The 26110-nt window shown below is 36.7% G+C and overlaps 1 protein-coding gene across 2 annotated transcripts in view; it reads right to left on the bottom strand.

The window, feature by feature from the left end:
* GALNTL6 (polypeptide N-acetylgalactosaminyltransferase like 6) overlaps nt 1-26110 on the bottom strand; it is a 755171-nt gene that overhangs the window by 499160 nt on the left and 229901 nt on the right. The window lies entirely within an intron of this gene.

Raw genomic sequence — 26110 nt, 5'->3', positions numbered from 1 at the left:
AAAAACTAGTGAATCCTGTCTCTTATCTAGATTTCTGGTATATTAAGGTACCTGGTTATGCTTACAGTTGAAATTGTTACCCATTCAACAACTGCAGCCACAACATATGTTTTTTGTGTGTTTTTTAAAAATATATCTTTATTGATTTCAGAGAGAGGAAAGGAGAGGGGGAGAGAGAGAGAAACATCAATGATGAGAGTCATTGGTCAGCTGCCTCCTGCACGCCCCCTACCGGGATCAAGCCCGCAACCTGGGCACAAGCCCTGAGCAGAACTGAACAGCGATCTCCTGGATCCTAGGTGGATGCTCAACTGCTGAGCCACACCCGGCCCGGCACAACATCTATTTTATAGTATGGTAAAACACAGTATGTTCTAATGTCAATTTGAAAAGTATTTCTGCGTACATTGCTGAAGCTCCTTTTTTATTGTTTGTTTTTAGTAATAAGAAAAATGTTTTAAATGAATATTATTATCACAATCTTAATAATCAAGAAAATGTAAAATAAATGTTTTCATATTTATATATCATTTTACTTTTGTTTGGTTTGTGTTTGAAATAAGTATCTACAGAAGAAAGCAAAAAAACATTTTTTAAGTTTCATTTTAGGTAAAACAAATGAATAATTTCAGTGAGGAAATTTTACTCTATGAGCTTTTTTAAGGCAAATGAAATATATTAGTTTGAAAAAGTGCAACTATTGTGCTTATAAAAATTATCTCCCTTCAATTTATATTTATAGATTTTAAAGGATTCACTTATTTTTGAAAGAATGAAATGGAGCTAATAAAGAAAAACAGGGTAGTTAAAATAACAGGAAAGGTTTTCCAAACCTGGTGACTATTATCTATATATTTAAAGGAGTTTGTTCATAAGAGTAGTGAGTTCAGGAAAAACAGAAATAAACATACAAGAATGATGATTAGTTTATATAAAATTAAGAATATATAAAAAATAAGAATACATTTTAAAAGGATAATGACAAGAAAGAAAAGCTATGAAAAAAATTAACAAAAAAGAATAAAGTAAAACTAGAAGGAAATGGGGAAAAACAATTGGGATGTATATATAGTAACAAACACTAGAAAAAAATGTCACGCACTTCTTTTTCTAATTGGTGTTGATTTTAATTTAGATATTTTATCAAAACTCAGCTATGAATCTGAAGTTTTAAATAATCAGATAACTTTAGAATACAAAACCCATGTTTTGTCTCAGCCATGCATTTACATTGATAAGTACTGAGAAATAATGAAAATCTCTTACACTTATTTAGATAATATCAATTTATAAACATCACTTTCAGAGTAAAATAGTTTCAAAATAAATTTTGACACGAAACATGGAGAAACAGTTGTGTAAAATCCAAATCTGCAAAGTGCTCTCTGGTTACCTATTGATTAGCTCACTGGTCCCCTTACACAGAGAAAAGGAAGACACCAAAGAAAGACACAGACCACTCCAGATTGGTAGGTGGCAGGTTTTATAAGCAAGGGAACTACATACTGACACTTGGTAAGTAGGTCTCTGCACCCACTTGCCAGAATCTGAAAAGCTTATAGAGAGGCCTTAACTGGTTCAGTAAGGTATTCAGTCCAGGTGGTCCAACAAGGCTATGTCCTTAAGAACATTTTCTACTGTGGGAATGGTAGGTGGGCCATACATTCCAAGGTCAAGGGGAGGGATGTCTATGTCATGGGACAACCGGTGGTCACACCCTCTTAATGAATTCTACTCCAACATTCCAGCCCTCCACCGGCTCCTACTATCTTCCATTCCTCAATGGGCCCTGAGTTGTGGTCAGCAAGGCGTTTTATTGGCATTGAGGTGGCTCATTTGGCATCTATCTGGCTGCACTGGAGGCAGAGGCCTCAGCAACAATTTAGACACATGCAAGAGAAATACAGATTAAGATAACGATTCCCAAAATAAGTAACAATTTTTTCTACCAAGAGCCCCATGATAGGAACCATTGATTTACTAAGTGTCCTGGATTGATCACTCAGGGCATTTACTTGTGTACACACGTAACTTAATAAAGATGACACATTAGCAGACTCATTATTTATGAACATAAAACATTCTCTTTAGATAATGGGACAGGTGCCTCCTTGCGACGCGGTAATCATTCCCATGGACATCCTCTTTTGGAGGATAGCTTTTCTCATTAGAGATATTTAAATCAGTGTTCAGTGAAGACAGGCTTTGCCAGCTACTGTTCAAGGCTTGTTGGGTGAATTTAGTGAGCACTTCTATATGTGTTATAACATCCACCAGGCAGTGGAGGGGGCAAAGTTGATGGCCAAATGATTGAACGGGTGGAAAACAGAGCATGCCCACCTGGTCTGGAGGAGAGGAGGGCTGGCAGCTTTAGGAACTTGGCCTGGTTGTGTATACCACCCATGTTGGCCTGGTGGGGCTGGCAGTGGGGGAGGGCAGCACTGTCAGGTCGATGAGGTGGACTGGGGGCAGGGTGTGCCAGACTGGGACTCCCAACTTCTCCCCTCTCTCCATAGCACATGTTCCATTTCAGGTAAAGTGCATTTTAATGTGTCTGGTTTGCAGCAGAACAATGGGATCCCAGTTGAAACTGAGCAGTTCCCTCTCACCCAGGGGTACAAAGTAACTCACTCATCTCTGTGGGATGTCCATTGCCAATTCCAGTCAAGAATGTCTTTCCCAAGTGTGATGGGACTTGGTGTTCTCAGCAGCAATGCCCCTTGATCCATGAATAAGAGGGGCAATGGCTCTCTTTGATTTCCATACCTTTCCAGTGTTGGGCATGTTGGCAAGGTCCCAGTCTGGCATATGGGACCACAGGCCCTATTGGCTGATCATTCATATGTACTAAAACCTGAGATAGTACTTTAGTCCAGCTGTTCAAGATGTTTTATTCGTTAGTAATCTAATCTGCTGCTTTCTATCAAACCTCCTGCTTGCAGGTTATAGCTGAGATGGGATCTCCATTCAATGTCATGTTCTTTTGCCCAGTCTGGCACATCATGACCGTTGAAATGTGACCCTCAAGCACTGTGTATTCAAGGAAGGTATCCATACATGGCACTCAGCTTCTTTCACCACCTAATGGTGGCAGCCTGGTTTGTATAATGATAGGGAATACTTATACTGGGACAGAAACAGTCTCCTCACACACCAGGGCATATTTAGAATCCTCACACAGAGGGAGGGGGCCAATATAATCATTTGCCAATCTAGTACCTGTTGGGAACTTTGGTGGATGGCCCAGACACCTGTGGCAGTTGCCTTGGGTGTAGTTTAGAACAAGACATATTAATACATTAACCTTGTTGCTGTATTTCAGAAGCAATCCAGCATCCTTGGCCACATGCCATCCCACCCTGCCACTACAGTGGCTACTCTTTCTGTGCACAAAACCTGCTATGTCTACTGAAGGATCAGTTGCTAAGGTTCATACCTGAGCTAAGAATTCAGCTTCCTGATTGCCAGAGGGTGTCAGTTTCTTGTGAGCCTGGACTTGGAAGGCAGTGAGGACAGCCTCAGGCTCTTGCAGGCAAACCTGAATGTCTTTCCACATATCCTAATGTAACAAAGGCTTATTCATGATCCCTCAGCTCCCCATTGTTCTAAAGGGATTAAGCCAGAGGGTTAATCCCTTTAGAACAACCCAACTGTCAGTACAAAGGATTCAAATCCAGAGCTCATGAGTGATCACCAAACCAATGAGTTCAACCCACCGGCTGCTGCAGTTCATTCCTGTTTATATCCAGATGTTGTCAGTGTTAGGCTGATTAGACACTGCAATTCATGTGGGTGGGTTGCCCTGAATAGACCCATCTTAGTTTGAAACAGTGCAACTATTGTGCTAATGAAAAAGTATCTACTTCCAGTCCATTTTTATAGTTTATAAAAGATTCACTTATTTTGATAGATTGGAAATAGAGCTACTATTAGTGAGAATTAACCTACTTTCTCTCTACAGGCTGCGGGGGCTGCCACAGGTATAGGGGCAGAGTATCTGGAGTATCTACATACTCTACAGGGTCTAGTATCTAGAGAAAGTGTGCTGGTGGACAGAGTGCTCCTCCGCTGCAGACAAGCATGCTACTTAGCCAGTGTGGGATTTTGAGCCATGGAAGAGGAGGGTTGATGGAACATATTCTCAACTCACCCTTGAAAGGAAGGGAAGTTCTTACCATAATTTGCTGTTCCTTTGGGAGAGGCTCTACCTGAAGGAGCATTGTATACACTGCCAGGAGCTGTTGATGTATGGCGGGATATTGGCCTTCTAATCCCTTCCAGAACTGGAACCAAAATGCTAGGGGTACTCTCTCCTTCTGTTGTCTCAGGCACAGTGCCCAACCCATATCGTCTGAAGTCACAGACACATCTAATTCAAATGGTAGACCTGCTTGGGAGATACCCAGAGCTTTAACCTGTTTCACTAGAATTTTTGCCTTCTCAAAGGTGGCTTGCTGCTCTCATACCCAGTTCTACGTGTGACCTTTCTTTACCAGGGGGTATAAAGGATGGCAGCAATGTGCGGGGGTGGGGGAATAAAGTCCCCCCGAACCCCAAAGTGTCTACAAAAGCCTGTACCTCTTTCCTGTTCTTGGGGGTTGGATAGGTTGCAACTTATCAATAACAGCTTCTTGGACAACACAGGCCTTATTCAACCAATGACTCCCCAAAACTTTATAGCTTTGCCTGGCCCTCACAGATATTCCAGCAAAGTCTCCAGTGTCCTGCAGCAGAGGCAGTCCTCATGTTAGCACTGTATTGTCAATATAATGGGCCCATTTTATAGATGTAGGAAAGGAGAACAGAGATAGGTCTTGGGCTACCATCCCTGACATATTGTGGGGCTCTCAAGGGAATCCTGGGGAAGCACTTGAAAGGTCCATATTGCCCCTCCCACATGAAGGCAAATTAATCTTGTGACTCAGCAACAAGGGATATACTGAAAAAACCATTTGCTACTTCCAGCACAACATGGTACCTAGGACTGAGGCCAAGGTATCCAAGAGGATGGCAATCTTGGGCACAGCTGCATGGATGGGGGTCACTACCTTGTTCAGTTCTTGGTAGTCCATGGTAATTGGCATGAGCCATCTGGCTTTTTTAACAACCACATGGGGCTGTTGAAAACACTGTAGGCAAGGTGTACAATTCCCACTCAGTGTAATGCTTTGGTATTTTCTCCTATTTCTTTATGCCTCCCCAGGCAATTTGTATTGCTTGAATGTTACCACTCTTCGTGGGGGCGGTAGACTTGCTGGTTGCCAGTTGATGCTTCCCCTCAGTACTGGTTTGATTACTCTAACCTGGAGGCAGATTTCACCCATAGAGGTATGCAGAGTTTGACCTTACAAGCTATCAATCACCAATATATTCCCTGATATTGGTGAGGGAAAAACTTTGTATTCTCCTGGGGAAGAATGCCTAGACTTCAGTGTCGAAGGGAACTTCCCGACCTTCCCGTTTCTCTTCATAACCATCGATGGCACTGAGGGAGCCAGAAAAGAGGGTTACTATGTATTAGACTACATTTGGCTCCAGTAGCAACCAGAACTGTCATCTTTTGTCTATTTCTGGGGACACTGAGTAGTGAGCTCAACATGAGGCCTCCAGTCACCTTCATTGACCCTCACCTGGAGGAATGTTGGCCTGCATCTTACACTCAGGTGTGGGAGGCATCCACCCCCAATAGGACTGTATCCCTGAGGCCTCTAAAGGAGCAGGCAGGGCATGAGAGATGGTAGGGGCAGAAAGGGCAAGGCTGAACTGTCCGTTCAGGTTTTAAGGCTTCCTTTCCATAGAACAACCAACACAGTGGTCAGTCCCATAACAATGAGGTCAAACCACATTTGCTTCTGGATTATTTTCAGCAGACCCTTTATAACAATAACCTCAGCAGGAGTATATTCTCTCTTCACGAATATTTCCTGGGTTGGGGACTGCCCCTCTGGCTGGGGTTGTCATTGCTTTGTTTTTGCTTTCCTTTGCATTGGGAATACTGTCAATCACCACAACAGTCTTCTTCTTTTAAAAAAAAAAAATAAATTATTTTTTTCAGAGAGAGAGGACAGGGGACAGAGAGAGATAGAAACATCAATGATGAGAGAGTCATTCACTGGCTGCCTCCAGCACACCCCCTACTGGGGATCGAGCCCACAACCTGGGCATGTGCCCTGACAGGGAATCAACTGCGATCTCCTGGATCCTAGATCGATGCTCAACTACTGAGCCACACGGGCAGGCACAATGTCATCCTCTTTACACTCCTCACTTTTCCCTCATTTTACCTCTTAGCGTCCCAACCAACCTTTGACACAAGCGCTGGGACTTTAATCCGGGGCAGTTTGCACCCTCTTAGCTTTACAAAACAGCATGCCAAAGTCTCCAACTATGATCCTGCTCTCCCACCGTTTCTTCTAGCCCCAAAGCCAGCAGCATAGTAGACACACACAAGTCCTTCTCTAACCTCAGCTCTCAGTCCAGCTTTCTCACTCCAGTTGATCTTCAGCCTCCAGTTGATCGGCGGCTGAGGGCGGCCCACAGCCGAGGTCTGCCCACTGCACACAGCCATGCGTTTCCTTTCTTTGCCCACACGAGTTAAGTGCAGTTCCTCAAACTGCGCATTAGACCAGCTGGCATTCTCAGGGTGTCCCCGCTCTCATGCAGGGGCACACAGACACCTAACAGATCACCCCTCACCACATAGAGGTCAAAGAACAACCTTTCCTCTATGATGACTCTTTACCAAGACCCATTTATTACATTTACTGGCTGGCTCACCAATCACTGGTTCAAAAACTTAAGTGCAGCCCCCCCCCCCCCCCACACACACACAGGGGGCAAGGATAGATAGACCAAAGCAAATGGCAGGCCACTCCAGATTGAGAGGTGGCAGATTAAAAAAGCAAGAGAACATACTTACCAGGCTTGTCTCGGGGAGCCGGGAGATAAGCAGATGTCTGCGCTTGCCCATCATTTTAAGTTTATATAGAGGATTTAAGTTTATATAGAGGATTTAAGTTTATATAGAGGATTGAACATCTCCTAGTGTGGAAATGGCAGGCAGGATGCACATTCCAGGGAGAGGGGAGGGAGTGAGGAGCTTCTGATTGTCCAAGTTCAGCTCACAGGTCAACCCGAGGCCACCTCCGTCCCCTCAATGACCTCCTCCAACATTACCATGAACATCCTATTTCCATTACTTTGATAGATTTAATTTAGAGAATTCGTAACAATTGGTAATACAGAGCAGACTGAACACAAGAGTTAATCTCCACTTTCTCCAGAAACCCTACGAAAATTACAGTAAAACATCAGATAAATCAAGAAAACAGTGAAATTGATATAAATTTTGTATATGGCTGATAATTACTGGGACAAAAGCATACATTTTGCCACTAAACTTTGAAAATCCTTAAAATTGGAGGCATTGGGTATTTCTGAGGGCAAGGTTAAATGTGAAATAAAAGACTGACACTTTTTATATAGGGCAGTTAGACTCTCCTGGGTTTGCTCCTCAATCCCAACCACCAGGTGATTTCTGTAGCTCATCCACTGTGCTCCCCACCCAGAGCAGATTGGAGTTTCAATGAGAGAAGTATGTTTTCAGAATACTAGAAATAGGTGACAATAAGAATGCCAAGCTACTGTGAAAATCAGTGTTCCATATGAGTTTATATACCAAGTATTATTTAACCAAAGCTACCTTCCCTCACTAGGCTCCCAGGAAGCTACTAGCCTATCTTGCACCCCTTAGACAAGAGATAGATGAATTCCTACGTGAAGAACTGAAATCAATAAGAGAGACACCCTTAGGAGGCTCCCAGGTACATACCCAGTAACTGCAGGTAAAGTCTTCTGCTACACAGAGAACTTCAGAGTAGAATTTTCACTATTTCACTAATAAATATGATCAGGTAGCCAAGGATTACCAGACATTTGAGAGAACTTTTAATGTAAAATTTAAAGGCCAAAATAAACAAAAGTTACGATAAATTTCAAGGAAACAAAGACAATATATGGCAGAGAAGAAAATTTCCCCCCAAAATCTAAATTTAATTTCCTCAAAGAACTTTAAGACAAAGATCCTCCATAGAAACAGAAATTTAAAAAGAAATGAGCACTTAGGAGATAAAGAAAGAAACAGCTCTTGGAAAGTGAAAATGGGATAGCAGGCATAGAATAATTAAGAGACAGTTTGAAAAATGAAGGTCATAGAAATTCTATTCATTCTCAAAGTATGTGCCAAGACCTACTGAAGAATCTTTTTCACAGAGAGGGCTGATGACCAGCATATACACTAGATATGTCTGCGGCCTTTTCACTGGCCAGAAAGGCGGATGAATAAACCTAAATTAATCCCACTCCATTTGAATAGAAATTTCTTGGCTCTGAAAGCTTAACCATTCAGTGAATTAAATAGAAAAAAAATACTAAAAAATAAAAAGAAATAAGACAGTCAACTACAAAAACATAATATTGAAGGGCATTAGCAAAGGACAGCCAACCTAGAGATCATCTCCTGAATGTACAAGGGGGTGGAGAGAAGCTGCAAGAAGGGTATCTCCGTAAAGAAAAAAACAAACAAGCAAACAAATAATAGGAAAACAAACTTATTTACTGACTATTTTTCAAAAACATATTAAAAGGAGAGTTATAGTTTTTTTCAAAGAGATTAGGATAAATTACTGCTGCATACAGGGTGTGGCAAAAGTAGGTTTAGAGTTGTGAGTACATAAAACAGAGTTTATTCTTGTATTATTATTTATTAATTATTATATTATTTTCTATATGGACAACTGAAGCTTAGTTATATATAAAATTATAAGCAAATGAAATGTAGGGCAATTAAGGCTAGAAAGGGAAAAAATATAAACAGAAAGTATAGTTGTAGTGCACTATTGGATTCAGATATGAATACTCTTACCTAAATATTGGTTTAACAAAAGTTGGTGCTATAACTATACTGAAGCTGGAGGAAAAGAGTGGAATAATATCGTCAAATACACATTCATATAATAGGAAAACAAAAAACAAAACCAAACGGACAAACAATACTCAGAGAACAATAATATTCACATAGAACAATAATATTCACACACTATCTGCAAATATGGAGGCATATAAGAGAATAAACGGAAAAACCTGACATGGTTATCCCTGGGAAGCAGAAATTGCAAGTTGGAGAAAGTGGGCCAGGCGGAGCTGTGCTTTAATAATAAAGGCTATCTGAAGATTTGCTCCACTAATGCCTCTTCTTAGTTAGATCAGTGCTACTCACAGACCAGCAGCCTCAGCATCACCTGGGAACTCATTAGAAATACGATTCCCCAGTCCCAACTCATCTCTGTTAGATCAGAGATGGGGCAAACAAATCTATGCTTTAACTAGTTCTCCAGGTGACTCTGACGCTTACTAAAGTATGAGAGCCACTAATTCATATGAATAAAAAAGTGACACAATTATTACATTAAAAGAAAACATGTCAGACTCATTTGCAAAGCATGTGCCAGGACCTACTGAGGAATCTTTTTCACACTGAGGGCTGAGGGCCAGTATAAAATTAGGTATATTTGTATCCTTCTCACCAGCCAGAAAGGTGGGTCCATTCGCATAGAACTACGTTGGTTCTGAGAGCTTAACCATCCATTAAATGACCCATCAGTATTCTGACTTTTTCTTTCAGATGAGCAAGCTCCGGTCCCAGAGCTATTTGCTTCCCTCTTGGGTTATGGCATGTGTCCTCTGTCTGATTATAGTAGTACGGAGCCATTATCTTTGACCTTGTGAAACAAATGTAAAGAGCATTGCACCTTCATGAGGCATATATTTCAGACCCATCAGTAGGTCTGTCATTTATTTGTGAGCATTCTTTCCATTGATCACCTTGTGGACTTTTTATTCATTGTAATGTCACTACAAATAATTAATTTGAAAAAATATCAGGAAGAGAAGAGACAGAATCCATTAAGTATAAACTGTATGTAGCAGTTAAAGCTAAATCCCAGACCCTGCTGAAAAATAATATGCTTGAGGATGGGTCATGAGAAAAAGTTTCCAAGGGTAACACATTACTCACAGACAATGCATTTACCAGAGACAGCAAATTCAGACACCTGAGGTCAGAAATATGACACAAAGGGGTGAGAATCTAGATGTACCACCCTAAGAAGTGATGGACTCTCGGGCTATGTGACCACTGTTATTAATTTAGAAATAATGTTAAAACATCTCCCAGGGGCGGTCAGTCTGAAAACCCCAGGTGAATAAAAATACGTGTCCCTTGCCTCTAAATTAGAGCAATTTTATTCATTACAATACTTAGTATAGATGCTGATGACATTGAAAAGATATATTGACTGAATCTCTATAAAGAAAAGATTGTGTGTGTTCTAAAACCTATCTCGGGTTTTATAAATCAACAGCCAATGGACTTTTACTCTCGCAGTCAACCTGATACCTACCACTATACTTATTCTTTAGAAGACAATATTATGTAGTGAAAGTACTCTGGATCCGAGGCTAGAAGACATAAATTAAGGTTTTAAACCATATGCAGGAAATCTACATTTTCTCTAGGCCCCTCAGTTAACTCATATATGAAATTAGGGTAATAAAAATAAGACCTACCTTACCCACCTCACAAGGATTTTGAGTAGTAAATCAGATAAAGTATGTGAAAGCCCTTGACTTATTATAAAGCGACATATAAATGCCAGTTGTTTTCACCATCTCTGCTATTTTTATCTATATATTTGAATCATTTCCATTGTCCTTGAAAAGTTATAACATAGCTGCAGAGGCAAAACTTATATACATTAAACAAATAGTAAATTATGTAGGCCAAACTCTATGTCAGAAGATGTTAATAGGATATACTGATGGGTATGAATTCTTACACTGGCTGTGATTAAGTTTCTCATATGTAGAAGCCACTTGGGAGATGTTTTAAGCAAATTCAGCACTACTAAAAACAAGTAATATAATGGACGACACTGATGGAAAAAAGAACATAACTAACATTTATTTTTATATAATTTTATCTTCTTAAGAGCAGGATGATGAACTGGAGTTTAGAAATGTTAAGATGACATAATTAATAAAGTCTTCAAGACTGCGTAAGTACTAAGTGGCAAACTAGAATTTGAACTAAGCTGCTGTGCCTTTAAATCTTGTGAATTACGAAAACAAACAAACAAAAAAGACTTTTTATAATTCTCTCATTACTCATTTATTCAAAGTCCAGTAAAGCATTTTTAAAATGTTAGGAAATAAATTAAAAAGACAAGGTGAAGCCAAAAAAAAAAAAAAATATATATATATATATATATATATACATATATATATACACATACACATAAGACCTTAGATTTTATCTACTGAGCAATAAAGTGTCACTAAAGGCTCTCAAACTGGAGAGTAATATATGAAATGTTATGTGAAAGTTAGTTTTGTTGCTGTTTTTGTTCTAACATAGTTTTCCTTTCTAAATTTGAATCCAATTAAAGAGCCTGCAATGGGCCGAGGAAAATCTACAGAGAAGGTTCAGCATTTTTGTATACTCCCAAAGCATATGGATAGGATAGAGTCAGAACATACAATCCCTTTTTTAGTGAATAGAACTGTCTTATTCTTTACATTCTGTTTAAATTCTTAGACATGACATTGTTAACAAAATAAAATAAACCTTTAGCTGGTACTGATCACTGAAACCTCCAGTCCATCCTCTTGACTTTGTAAACATAGAATCTGAAGTGGGGCTGAGGACACAGATGTATGAAGCAGGCAGAAGGGTGTACAAAAGAGTTCAGCTCTTTTTTATATTTATTATTTATTTATTTCATTTATTTTTTTTGTTAATTCTCACCTGAGGATATTTTTTTCCATTGCTTTTCAGAAAGATTGGAAGGGAGGGAGTGATGGAGAGGGAGACATCACATGAGATGGGACAGGGGGCAAACGCAAGACCCTTCGGTGAGCAGTCTGATGCTCTGACCACTGAGCAACACCAGCCAGGGTTAATTTTTAAATTTATCTTTATTATTGAAAGTATTACAGATGTCCCCTTTTTTCCCCATTGACTCCCTCCACCCACTCCCACCCCGTCCCCAGGCCTTCACCACATTGTTGTCTGTGTCCATGGGTTATGCATACATGCATATAAATTCTTTGGTTAATCTCTTCCTGCCTCCTCCCCACTTTTTCTGAGATTCATCTGTCTGTTGCAAGCTTCCATGTTTCTGGATCTACTTGGTTCATCAGTTTATTCTGTTCATTAGATTCCACATATACATGAGATCATGGGATACCTGTCTTTCTCTGCCTGGATTATTTCACTTAGCATGATACTCTCCAGATCCCTCCCTGCTGTCTCAAAGGGTAAGAGATCCTTCTTTTTTACAGCTGCATAGTAGTCCATGGTGTACATGTCCCACATCTTTTTATCCACTCATCTACTGATGTGCACTTGGAAACAGCCCAAGAGCTCTTATTTTTAAATCTTAAAATTTTTCAACAGGATCTGGGTTGCTATATAAAAATCTTGATTTTAAAATTTTAAACAAATTCAAGTATTTATAAAATATACTGTAGGATTGTGTGTTTGCAATATCAAGGCTGCAGTCACCATTCCTAAGCCAATGGACAGGCTGATGCCACAATCTTAACCATGACCTCATTCAGATTGCTGCAGAAACTGATGACATTGTCTTTTACCTGGCATAAACCTGACTGACATTAGCAAAACCTTGAGTTTATAAATTTATCCTCTGTGTTTGTATTAGTATCTCAATTCCTGAGAGCATAGACTGATTTTTTATGTATCATTTTAATGAACTTCATATAGCATTTCTGCAAGGTGGCTGTGTAGATCATTAAAACTAGTTAAAGACAAACATTGATCTAGTTTTGGTGAAGAGAGTTGCAAAAGTGAGAAAGTCAGAGGAAGACTAGATTCTGATAAATAACTAAATAGTGCTCTGGTTTTTATTTTGAGCATAAAAAAGACAATACATTTGAGTGGCTTGCTGCTCAGAATCCCAGATTAAAGATCATTTGTTTCTGACAATTCGGTTACACTGACCACACACTTGCAGGATAAAATTTTCTCCTATAGTAATGGTTGCCTTTAGTATACATATTTCTCTATGGGATTTATTTGCACACAAAAAGGCTGTTATTATAGTCATGTTATAATATACTATTTTATTTTTAATGACTATATTCATGTAATACATGGAACACACAATTTGAGAGTTCTACTGACGTCTCTTGCTTTCTGCTCCAATCTCTCTAAAACTATTTAAGCATCATTGTTTGCATAGACAAAGGTCATATGACCCTAATTCTATGATTTCTCGGGTGTCTAAGAAGAATTTCTGAAGATACCTTCCTGTTTAAATCAAACACTTATCGGGGTAGCTGAAAAAAGAAAGGACAAAAGCACACATTAACTCTCTTTTTCTCTATATTGTTACTTCATACACTTCCTTAACATTATAACCAGAATTATCATCAGTAAACAGAAGCTTCTGTTAGTAAGTAATCAGAGAGATCAGTAGCAAACTATTCTCTTGTAAATAAAGGGCAACATTATTAATTTTTTAAAATATAATTGACTGAAAGTGCCTGGTAAAAACCTCCCTGATATTAAATAGGGTTAAGAACTCAGCAGTAGCCAGAATCCAGCTGACATACTCTACTTCCATTCAAGCGTATGATGTAGAAGAGTTGTGTTACTGACCCTCAAAATTACTATAATTTTTACTTTTTTTCTGTGACAATGGAAACATGTTAACTCAGCAGGAGAGTCCTCCACATCCTTGATTGCAATGCAGCAGCATGTCTTGCAGAAATATCCAGAAGATCAGCACGTTACGAAAATATGTTTTCTGAGATGTATTCCCATCTCAAAGTCTTCTCTTCATGATTCCTAGAGGGAAAGATAAAAAAATAAAATAAAGGAAATTTAGTATAGAAATAGACAGCATTTCTGGAAAATGTAAAAACAAAGAAAAATCATGTCAAAAAACACACACCATATTATAGTAACCTTCAAGAGTCACCTGGCCCCCTGGTGATGGAGATCCATACTCTTGTCGTTTTCTGTGGGTATTAAGTCTGGGGTTTCCTGACCCCCTGAAATTTCTTCAGAAGGACATCATATGGAGCCTCTAGAGTTCCACCCTATCAATTCTTCAAGGGAAAAACAACAACATAGCATCCTCGGTGGTTCTCCAGAATCAGTTATCTTAAAATGTGACTCTGTTTTCATGTTAATCTGAGCTTACTGTGCTATGTCTGAAGGGAAACATTTAACACAGAAAGATGAGGTGAGGATTAGAGAGAAAAAGCAGAGATCTTTTGTCATAAGTGTGATAGTGACAAGGCAACCAAATCAAGTGTCAGTTCTTCCTCCAAGTTGTATGCCACCCAGGGGCTTCTGTACATCTGCTAACAAAATAAACAGTATCAGACCCTGGGCCCAGAATTACAACTGAGAATACAGGGTTAGTTTATAATTAAGAAATGATTAGACTATAGCATGGCTCAGTCACTGGCTTCAAACTCCCAAAGCATCACTGTATAAACATATACTCAGTTCATTTATAGTTGTTATCATTTTCACAATGACGACGATCATCATTGCATCAGCCATATGCATACAAATGTAGATGAGACCTCAACATTATCTTCTGTGAGATTTTTCTACTTTTAGTATTGTTACAATTTTAAATGGTTTTTATAGTGATACACTTTTGAATTTTTATTTGAAGGAAATTGTTCTGAAGGGTGAAGACAATTGAATATGCAAACTTCATACCTGAAAGGCTCGAACAATGTATTTTATTTAGCCTGCTTGTCTTAATAGCTGAATTTGTGTTTTAAGCTAATTCAACCTTCAGAAAAATCAAGTCAAAAGGTAATAAAAAATTAAACAAACATTTATTTTCAGGAGTACCACAATTTAACAAGCAAATTCGTGTAAAATGGATCATTGTAAGTAGATACATTGCTCAGAGATAGAGAACAGAGAGTATTTATACCATGTTTCCCATCTACTATCAGTATTTTAATACTGGTATAGTTTTATTCAACCCACCATTCAGCTGTTCCACCAACAGATATTTATTGAATGTCTGCTCTGACCCTTAGGGACCTGATCTTCTAGTAGAAGGAGACACTCATTCATTGAACCAATATTAATTGAGCATCTACTAGGTGCCTGGCACTGTTCTAGGTACTTGGGAACTATCGGTAAATAATGCAGAGAAAAACTCATGCCCTTGAGGAGCTTACATAACTTACATTCTAAGAATGTGATATTAAAAATATGCAACAAAAAAGTAAACTATAATATTCCTTTCAATGAAGTCTTTTTACTTTATTAATTTAAGTACTGTAAGGGAAAAGAGTGGGGGCAGAGGTGAGTTGAGTTTGGTGCACATTGAATTTAATGTGCCTAACACCTAGAAAGAGTGATAAGACTTTTTCCACTGGAAAATTTCACTTTAATAAAATTACCTAAACTAAGTATTTTATCTGAATACAGAGGCCTGTTCTTTTGTGGGTGAGAAAATATCCTTTTAGGCAGAAGTATCAATGCTTTGACTATACCAAACAGCTTGCTTTTAATATGATTGATTATTTAGCATAAATATAATTTGTCTACAGTGTTTGTGGGGAGGAGGTTAATCTCCACTTCTTAAATATCCAATGATAATATGTCAAGACTTGACAAGTAGAAGAGAAAGCACTTTAAATCTTAAAAGGGTCTCAGACCATGACTTTCACAGCTAATTATTTTATATACCAGCAAAAATGTTTTCCAAGTTCTTAATTTAGAGCATTTGGTTCAACAAATTGTAGACATGAAAGACAATAAATAGATCATTGTGTTTTCCTGGTATCTGCTCTACTTCGAAAATAATTTACTTACAGGAAAGCAACTTTAATTATTATAATTATAGTTTATAGTCAAAAAGTTTTTTAAAAATGAGAACTAAGGGTAAAACACCCTATTTTACAGAACATAGATATGAGATTTGAATAACATATTATTAAATGTTCAAAAAGATTTCTCTGCATTCGGCTATGACACAAAACAAATAAAGATCTACCAAGTATTTATCACATCTATGTTAAGGATGTCAACAGCACATCAATCCAATTTATTCTACTTTACTGCCTTTGGTGTATTTAAAAGTGTCAGTGAAGAATATAAGAATAGATGCCAAGAAGTAAAAATACAATAAATATTTTACTTTTATAATCAGGTTACTCTTTTATCTATATGCTTTAAAGACAGATGTCCAAGACATACTTGCATAATCTGAGATACTATTTCTAATCACACAGTGATCTAATTAAACATTTGACTTTAGCTAAACTCTTTAACATACATCTTTCTACCATCCTAAATATCTAAAATGGATGGGTAATTTCCAATCAATTAGAGAAATACAGTAATTAGTGGTTAAGAGCACACATTTCCATGTCTCTCTTAATCTATAAAATGGGAATAATAAAATTTACCTCACATCGTTTAAGATGAGCATAAGATTTACTTGTAAAATACCCATTATAGAACTTAGCACACAGTAGCTATACATCAATATATACACAGGTATTCAGCTGATTGAGAATTCAATTACATTTTCAATTTTAATATAACTTAACAGTCATAGATTTTAAGGTAATACTTTAGCAAACACAATAAACTATTACAGAAGAAAAATTTGTGTAAAAATTAGTAACCTTATGTACCTAGGAAAATGGATCACTTTATTGAAAGTCTTGAACATTCCAGTCCTTCCAATTGCTAGGAACAATCAGACTTTCAAACTTTTTCTAACAGAACTACTCTAGAAATGTCTTGTGAAGAAAAATGACCATAAGCAATTTCCGTTTTCATATCCATTCTGTAAAAAGTTTGAAAGTTGTCACTTTTGTCTTTACAACAAAAATGAAGCTTAACAAACAGAAAATTCAGCACTTTTCTTGGATCTATCAGAGAACTGCGGCTGCATGGGATACCATCACCCAGGAATCTAAAGAGACAGAAGAACCCGCAGTTAGAGCTAGGACCTCTTCACTGGGAGCAGAAGCTGCAGGACCCGTTAACAGGTACTAATTAAATAAGAGTTGTGATGAATTGATGGAAGCTAAGTATGAACTAGCCTGAGAATCAAAACCTCCCGGGACTCTTAGGGAGCTCCCACCCCTTCTTGGGTTTTACCTCCAGGAACCAGGCTGCATCATCATAGGGAACGACCAAGGAAGGTCCCCTTCATGGTTCTGCCAGTGGAAGAAGACAGTAATGTTTGTAAAGTATGCCTGTAGTGTTCTCCAGGGGGAAATAAAGTCTTTACCAAAGCCTCATCCAACTTGGAAAAAGAGAATTACTCCGAGGATTCTAGTCTACCCTGGTTTTCCTGGCTAATCTAAGGAGGGGGAGGAAACTAAGAAAACACTATGAAGGCCACGTTTCAGGAAAAGGCCGCTAAAAGACTGGGGTTTAATCAGAAAATTATAGGACACTTCCCAGCCACGCCTTATGATCACACCAACAGGGTACATATAACAGTGGATTAAAATGGAAAGACACAGGCTCTATCTAAAGAAAAGTTCTTAGGGAAGCCCAAGGACAGAAGGGAGACCAAGATAGCGACAGCAGCGGAGCTTAAAAGTTTCTGGTATGTACAGTTGCTCTAAACATTAAACAGAGCCACATTCCGAGCCAGGTTATCACAAAAACCTTAGAGGAGAGGTCTGCTTATCTGAGCTCCTATTAGCAAATACATCATGCCTGGATTTCAACAAGAAATTATACAGCATGATGAAAGGCAAAGACAAACAAACAATCAGACAAAGAATAATGCCTATGAATGAAATAGTGAATGAAGGAATGAATGAATGAGCCAACCAGTGAAACCAAGTCAACAACAAATACAAACAAAGATGGAGATAATTCAGAGGGACACGAGAACCAGCTAAAAGAGCTCCCAAACAGCCAAAGCAGGAACAATGAGATAAAAAAGATAATATTAGATTATAACACAATTTATTAAGTAAACATCCATGAGACCATAAGGATATAACTAAATGACTGAATAAATAAATAAGTGGGAAGAGACAAATATCCATATAAACAAAATAATTTCAAATAATTTATGTAATGTCCCCACCCACCCTCAAGTAGGTGAAACATAACTCTCCATTCCTTAGGTGTTAGCAGAGTGACTGTGTTCCAGAGAACGAAGGGAGTGGGCTAGAGGTAACAATTTTACAGTGGAGAAAGATGACTAGCAAGATATCAAGGTCAACATTAATATTGATAAGACATGGTGCTATTACATACTCTTGATATGATGTCATGGAAATGGCACTTTACCACAGTGGTTTTCCTTTCCAAAACTCATAACAGCAGACAAATGTTAATAGAGGGGCATTTTACAAAATACCTAACCAGTGGGGTTCAAAACTGCCAAGGTCATCAATAACAAGGGAAGCGAGAGATTGTCACAGCTAGAGGACCCCATAAATGTAATATATTCTAAAATGCACACTGGAATAGAAAAAAAAAAGGCATGAGGTAAACACTAAGGAAATAGTAATACAGTATGGACTTTGGTTAATAACAATACATCAACATTGCTTCATCAACTGTAATAAATGAATTCTGCTAATGTCAGATGTTAATAATAGGGGAAACTGTGTTCTGGGTTTATGAGAATTCTTTACTCTTTGCAATAGTCCTACAAATCTAAAACTTATAAAAGTAAAGTTTATTTAAAAAGGGACCATAAGTTTTTTAGCAATAATTTTGGAATTTTAACAATGTTTATACTTCTTACATGATCATGTCTATGCATATGCTGGAGTGCGTACTTGTCTTTGCAATTCACAGCACTGTTGTCAACGTTTCTCATTCTTTACAATGACGTACATTCACCTCATTAATAATGTGAAGTAAATAATGGGGAAAGATGGCATTGACTTCCTCTGTGTAGTACTAGTTTGCATTTAGATGATGATAAACTATTCATTTTTAATCATTTTTATTTATTTACATGACTTGATACCATTTAAAATTCTAATTCACCAAGGAGCATTTTTGTCAGCTTTACCAGAAAAATAAATCTATTCGGCAAAATGAATTTGTGGAAGGGCAAATATAAATTTGAATGAGATGAAAATTAAACAAGCTCTGACCTCTATTTATTAAATCTATGAATAAGTAAATGAATCAGTCTTACTAATATAATTCCTCATTGTGATCCTATGTTATTATGCCTATAAAAGAGAGTGAAGTATGTTTATTTCATTGAGCTACAATTATGGTCATTTGTCAAAAGATTGAAGGCTGATGTCAGTTTGTCCTTGTTTTTCCTTGTGGGACATACCTGTTATGAATTAATACAATGTAGCATTAAAATGATTAAAGACATTATTTTTTTAAATGTTTGGTTTTCTAGGACTACTCCATTTTTTAAATTATTATTATTTTTGACCAATGACTCTGGATCCTCCTTCCTTAGAAAGATAGTAAGAATGCATAAATTTTCAAGTAGAGTCTCTTAAACTGTATCACACTAATGCTTTGGGGAATTAAATAAGATCAATCTCTCAATGAACTAATGTACCACCTGAGTTGGCAATAGATAATTTCCAGAATGCTGAAATATCTCATAGTTCAGCTTTGTGAGAAATTGTTTAGATCAGGTTTTATATGCAATTTAGCAACATGCAAGATTATGAGATTATTTGTAAATTTTGAGACATGTATAAGAAAATTAAATCACTTCAAAAATTTAAGCAAATATTCTTTTTTTTTGTAACTAGACATCTTTGTAACATAGCCTTTTCCTAGAACTGAGAGTAGAACCAAGGGGGCAAAACCAGAAAAAAAGAACTTGAGAATTTCTGTAGTCTAATCTTTCTCGTGTTTTTTGAGCATTTATTTCTGTTTGAAAAACCCTTTCTTTTTGTCTTCCTATCATTTTCATTCAATGCTAACGAGTGAAGTCCTTTCTTCTACACAATAACCTCCTAATTATTTGGAGGTAATGGTTCTTCAATTTCTCACGCTAACATGACTATTAGAGGCTGTATCATCCTTCTCAGTCTCCTTGTGTTAATAACCATCTTCACCTGTGATGTCCAGAGAGCGTTCAACCAAACCACAAAAAGGCAATTTTACTCTCCTGTTCTGGAACCAATATTTCTGTCAAAGCAGTCACCCAGAACACTGTATGTTCTCACCTACAAAATCTGTTTTGTTTTTAAATATATAATTGTGTTTTGTGGTTTTATAGGTGAAACAATTCACAAAGCCTTCCAGCTTTGTGAAGTGCAAACAATACAGCATCAAAATTCTCATTATGCTTTTTAGAAAAATATGAAATAGTGCAAATGTAAGAAGATCTGAACCAGTTCAGCAGGTCTGGATCTGTTGAAACTAGATATACCTTGTTTAGTGATTCTTTTGTCATGTTTCCAGGTTCATAATGAAATGATTTTGTTTCATTTAGTTATGCTTTAGGAACTCAGTATTTTTAGTAATACATTGATTATAAATAATCTTTTGGTATTCTAAAAAGTTTAGTTCTAATAATTCCATGATTTCACATGTAGAGTGATAGCTGATTTACTAAATTAATTAAAAAAATAAAGAAAAAAGGAAAATAATACAAAGAGATGCTTTATAAATTAACCTTAAATTTACTGGGGGGAAAAGAGTATCATTTTCTGATGAGAGTCTCCAATGACAACGCGACTTCCAATGCACAGGTCAGGTGTCCTTCTGTGTAGGGTTCTTGAGTTCACTGCATGGCCTCCAAATGATATTAATAGGGATTCCGTAAAGAAGCAAACTCATAATTCAACTGCCTAATTATAGCCTCCCACTAACACTTGGTTTCTCACTCTGTTTTCTTTTATTCACTTAAGCAGTGATTGTGCCCTTTAATAACTGAAGAAAGCACTTCACAAGCACAGCATGCAGGAAAAATTCTATAAATAATATGCAATGAATTTGTATTCTAAAAGACAGTGGGTTTTAAAAGAAAACACTGCAGTTTAGGAATAGACATAAGATGATCAATGTGTATCATGTACTTACTATGTGTCCAGCCCTATTATAAGGGCTTTACTGTAAATTATTTAATCTTTCAAAACTCTATCAGAGAGAAGAGAATTTGTACCCCCTTTTTTATTTGAGGAAACTGAGGCACAGAGAATTCAAATAAGAGTTCAAGGTTACACAGCTACTAACAGGCAGAGCCAGAGTTTATATGACAGAGTTTATATGACAGAGTATATGCCAGTTTATAACAAGTACATAATGTAGATTCTTCTTCTTTTTTTCTAAAAATTGATTTTTAAGGGGGAGGATAAGAGAAGGAGATGCACTGATGTGAGAGCAAGACATTGATCAGCTGCCTCCTGTATGCACCCCCTGGGGAGTGAGCCTGCATCCCAGGCATATGCCCTGACCTCGAATCGAACGGGCAACCTCTTGGTGCATGGCACTTCACCCAGCCACACCCGGCGACATCGGTTAATAGGATCATATTGGTGTCGGGTATAGATCTCTACGATACAAAATCTGTATATTGCACTGTGTGCCCACCACCTGAACTCAAATCTTCTGTCACCATATATTAGAACCCCCTTCACACACTACCACCCCCTTCCCTCTGGCAACCACCACACTGTTGTTTGTGTCCATGAGTTTCAGTTTTATATCCCACATTTGAGCGAAATCATACGGTTCTTAGCTTTTTCCGACTGGCTTATTTCACGTAGCATAATATTCTCAAGGTCCACCCATGTTGTTGCAAACAGCAGTGTTTCATGCAAGACATGGAGACGGCCAAAGTGTCCTGCACTGCACGTGTTAACAAGCCATCCTTTAGCTATTACAATGGTATAATTTAAAAACAGGATTATTGCATACATATATGGCTTTTCTATAGTTTTTAAAATTCTGATCCTTTTTAGGTTTCTACTTCAGGACAAATATATCCTATTTTATATAGAAAACAACCCAGTGCTCCTCACACTTTCTAAACTCTAATTATATGGAGCTTCATATAACTTTTAATAGAGGGGTGAATATACTGTAGAACCTTCATATTAACTTAGTTAAAACAAATCTCTGTCAAGGTGCTAAACAACTGAGAAAGTTTCATAGAGAAGAGAAAAAGAGTATATACTTTTAGAATCACATGGGTATGGGGGTCAAATGCCAATGATGCCACTTACTAGCTGGAACGTCTTGGGACAATGGTATAATATATTTGAACCTGACTCCTTCCTGCCTACCCCACTTTAAAAACTGAGTAATGGTTGGGAGGATTACATTACATAATGTAGAATAATACCTTAGAATTCTTATGAGGCTGATATCAGACTACAGGAGTCTGTAATAATTATTCTTAATTTCCTTAATACGTTTAAAAACCCTACCATTGTTTCTTAGTTCTTCATGCTCAAAACTTTAGAGATACCTTTGTTTTATCTCTTTCACCAAATTTATAAAGTATTTATACCTCTTTCTTGACAAAGCTTACAGATTCTTCCCTGTTTTTGGCATTTCCCCAATGACCACTCGAATGCAAGTACTCATTTTTCATAAGTTATTGCAAGCATTTCCCAATGTATATTCTCCCATAACAAGGTACCTACCTACTATCCACAGTTCTGTTTTCTTGTATCATTTAAAAATGTATCACCTTTATTCTTTATCACAAATTAATGATTTTCAATCTGACCTTCAAATATTAACACCAACTTTACTTATTTCTCATCTAGTCAAACTTATAAACTTTTAATATTGGAAAACTATACTGCCAAACTTGCATAGAATATTTTTATGTTTGTATGTCCTATTAGTTGTAGTTTAATTCAACTTAAACATACTATTTTCCTCTTAGCCAATTTTGATTTTGTTATATATGAAAACTAAAGTATTTTCCAACTGGCCTATTCAAATCATTTTCATGCAAATACCACCAGTTTTTGTGCCAAAATTTTTACAAGACATGTGTTTGTGGTTGATTATGTTATATAACAGTTAATATACGTGACATATGCATCAATAAAATGGGTTGATGTGGCTAAATAAGTCCCCTGAGAGTATCCATTAGCACTGAGTTTTTGCAATTCAAGGATATGGCCACTAGATGGTAATCACAGACCACACTGATTTCACAAGTAAATCATCTAGACACCTATCTCAAGGATAATGGATCATATGAAGCTATTTTTAAAATCTTTCTACCCAAAATAATATTTATCTATGTATTTATCATCTCTGTATAAATCAAAGCAATAGCTAAATAATATCTATATTTAAGTATCTAAATCTATACACACATATTTGAATAATACAAAATATATGAATTATTTCAATATTTCAATGCTAATGTGATTGCTATATTATTTCATAAGTAGGAAGGAATAATTAATTATGTTGAAATAATCCTACTTTCCATTCCAATATTTATTTATTCATTTATTTACCCAATAACAGATCTAATTCAAAAGACATTTAATAATAACAACACTAATTTCCAGATTTTTCTATTAGAAATAATTTGCCTTAATCTTGGGGCACAACCTCAAGAATGAATTTATCTGCTCATCCTATCTGCATACCAAAGTCCATACAATCACAAAGACTTTGGCAAATTTTTAACCACCGGTCTTGTTGCCAATGATGCTTTGAGGAATTGTTAAGTAAAAGAAGTATGAAAGCTTTAAGTAAGCAAGATATTTATATTTCATTAGAGATGGTATGTCTCATGGATGCCTCACTCTGCCTCCTGGTTCAAACTAAATTAAGTTTTTCCCCCATGTGATGGTTTTAAATTCTGGAAATGTAGGCCAGGCACCCCATCAAAGTCTGTTTCCACCAAGTCTGCTACTTTTTCCTCCACCCAGTTTTTGAAACACAATCTCTTTTTCTAGCCAAGGTTGACTTGTTACCAAGTGCAAACTGGCCACCCCCTTCTGCTTTTGCAGGAGAGTGGTGGCTGACAGTCCAAAAACCAGTGTGACAATACACTTAGAACAATTAATGTCATAATTTCTTTTCACAGTAATTATCATTTCATGCACATTATTTTGTTGTTCAGCTGTTTTTCAAATTCCAGAACAGAGGTTCTATCTTCTAGTTCATGTAGCAACTAGCTGAATGTATAAGAGTTCATCTGTGTCTTGTTTAATAACAAGAATATCAATAAAGACTTTTATAAGACCCAGCCAATTATTCTCAAGAAGTTTTTAACAGTAAGGTAAACCATTAGGAGATAATTTTGTCCATTTAATTAAAAAAAAATCTTAATTTCTTATATTTTCCATAATTGACACTGTTTTTTCCTTTTTTTCATACACCTTTTATTTATTTTTATTTTGGGGGGAGGGTAATGTAACGAGACAAAGCAGATAATTTCAGCTTCTCTTTCATAAAGTATACCATTGATTCACATCTGTAAAACTTGTTTTCTATTGGTAAAGAAAAAATAATTATCTTTTGATGAGTGCAAATTATGTATCCAGCACTGTGTCAATCCTTTTACATATAATACCTTATTGAATGCAACACTACTTTGGAGTTGGTATTATAATGACAGATTATCGACTTGTTAAAGTGTTCCTCACTCAGCAACAATGCTAACGGTACTGTTGGTACCATTCTTCTCTTGTCAAAAGAAAAAAAAAATGAACAATCCCCTAAATACTGTGGTAGACTGGCAAAACAAAAAGGTAAATAAGTTATGTTATCATGGAGTTACATCTGTATTTATATGTCTGTTTAGATACATTTCTCTGAAATAAAGTGAAGCAAAATAAAATTATATTATCTAGTAAATAATGCCAACAATTATTCTTTTTTGCCATCTGCATCAGTGCTTAATTTTAAATGGCATTAGATTATGAAGGACACAATGGATCATGAAAGCAACTGTAAAATGTTTTCCAGTACCATTTGTTTGTTCCATTCCAAAACTTGCTTTTTATGCTGATGACATTTGCATTCATGAAAATAATTAGTTTCAAATATACATATAAAAAAGCACATTCATCTTTTACAAATATATATAAATGACTCAAGGCAATCAGATTTCTTTAATGCAAGTGAAATCAATGTGCAGTCATGAGCAGCAATTCTAAACTCTAACTTTAAATTAAAAATAATTAAACCAGAGTCTTTTAACAACATGGGGAAAAAGTTCAAGTTTGGGGAAGATTTTGTTGAGTTCATTGCAGCACATATTAGTGAAACATCAATATAATTGAATATAATTCAAACAGGCATTCAATTAAGCTCCTACTGCATCTAGCATATATTGAATTGACAGTTTCATCTAAATTACTGATACTTTTAAAAACATTAACTATATGGATAGCTAGTGATTACATTTCCCCAAACCCTTTACTCCCTGTTAGAATTTCAAAGCTGCTTAACTTCTCAGTATTTTTTATTTCTTGTATTTAAAAGGAGAAGTTTAGACTAGTGCTTTTTAAGATTGGTTTTAGATTCCTAAAAGTTTACTATCATTTGAATTACTGAAAGATGCAATTACTTGATGACATGCGCCTAGTTCCCTTAGAAATTAAAGGAATCCTCTTTCCAGAGTATGACAACACAGTCTAAAAACACTGTTTCATTTCAGAATGCATTAGGATTTTCCTATTATTAAAACAAGCAAGGAAACACACAAAAAGTCTCTTTCTCTCAAAGTAACTATGACCTATTTACCAAGAGTATTTTTTTAAAAGTCACTATCAACTATCTCTTGCAGAACTCCCAAAATTATATTTCTTCAGTCTTTATTTTTCTTTAAGCATTAGAAATTCTATAAATATTTCACTTGACCATGTTATGCCCATCACTAGAGAGCCCCGAGGAATAAGACAGGGCCGTGTTACCAAGAGACTCACAACTTAGTTGGAGAGACGTAATTTTTCATGATGAATTATAGTACAAGTCAAATGATGAGAAAATTGTCAAATACAGGAAGCACAAAAAAGTGAGGAAAACTATTTTTGACTGAAAGTAATCAGGAAAAAATTTCACGAGGAGATCACATTAGGTATTTGCTCG

This window comes from Miniopterus natalensis, chromosome 4 (assembly GCF_054644295.1).
Source record: "Miniopterus natalensis isolate mMinNat1 chromosome 4, mMinNat1.hap1, whole genome shotgun sequence".
In the NCBI taxonomy this organism is placed as follows: domain Eukaryota; kingdom Metazoa; phylum Chordata; class Mammalia; order Chiroptera; family Miniopteridae; genus Miniopterus; species Miniopterus natalensis.
Note: the sequence above shows the minus strand (reverse complement) of the source record. Positions and strands in the feature narration are given on the sequence as shown.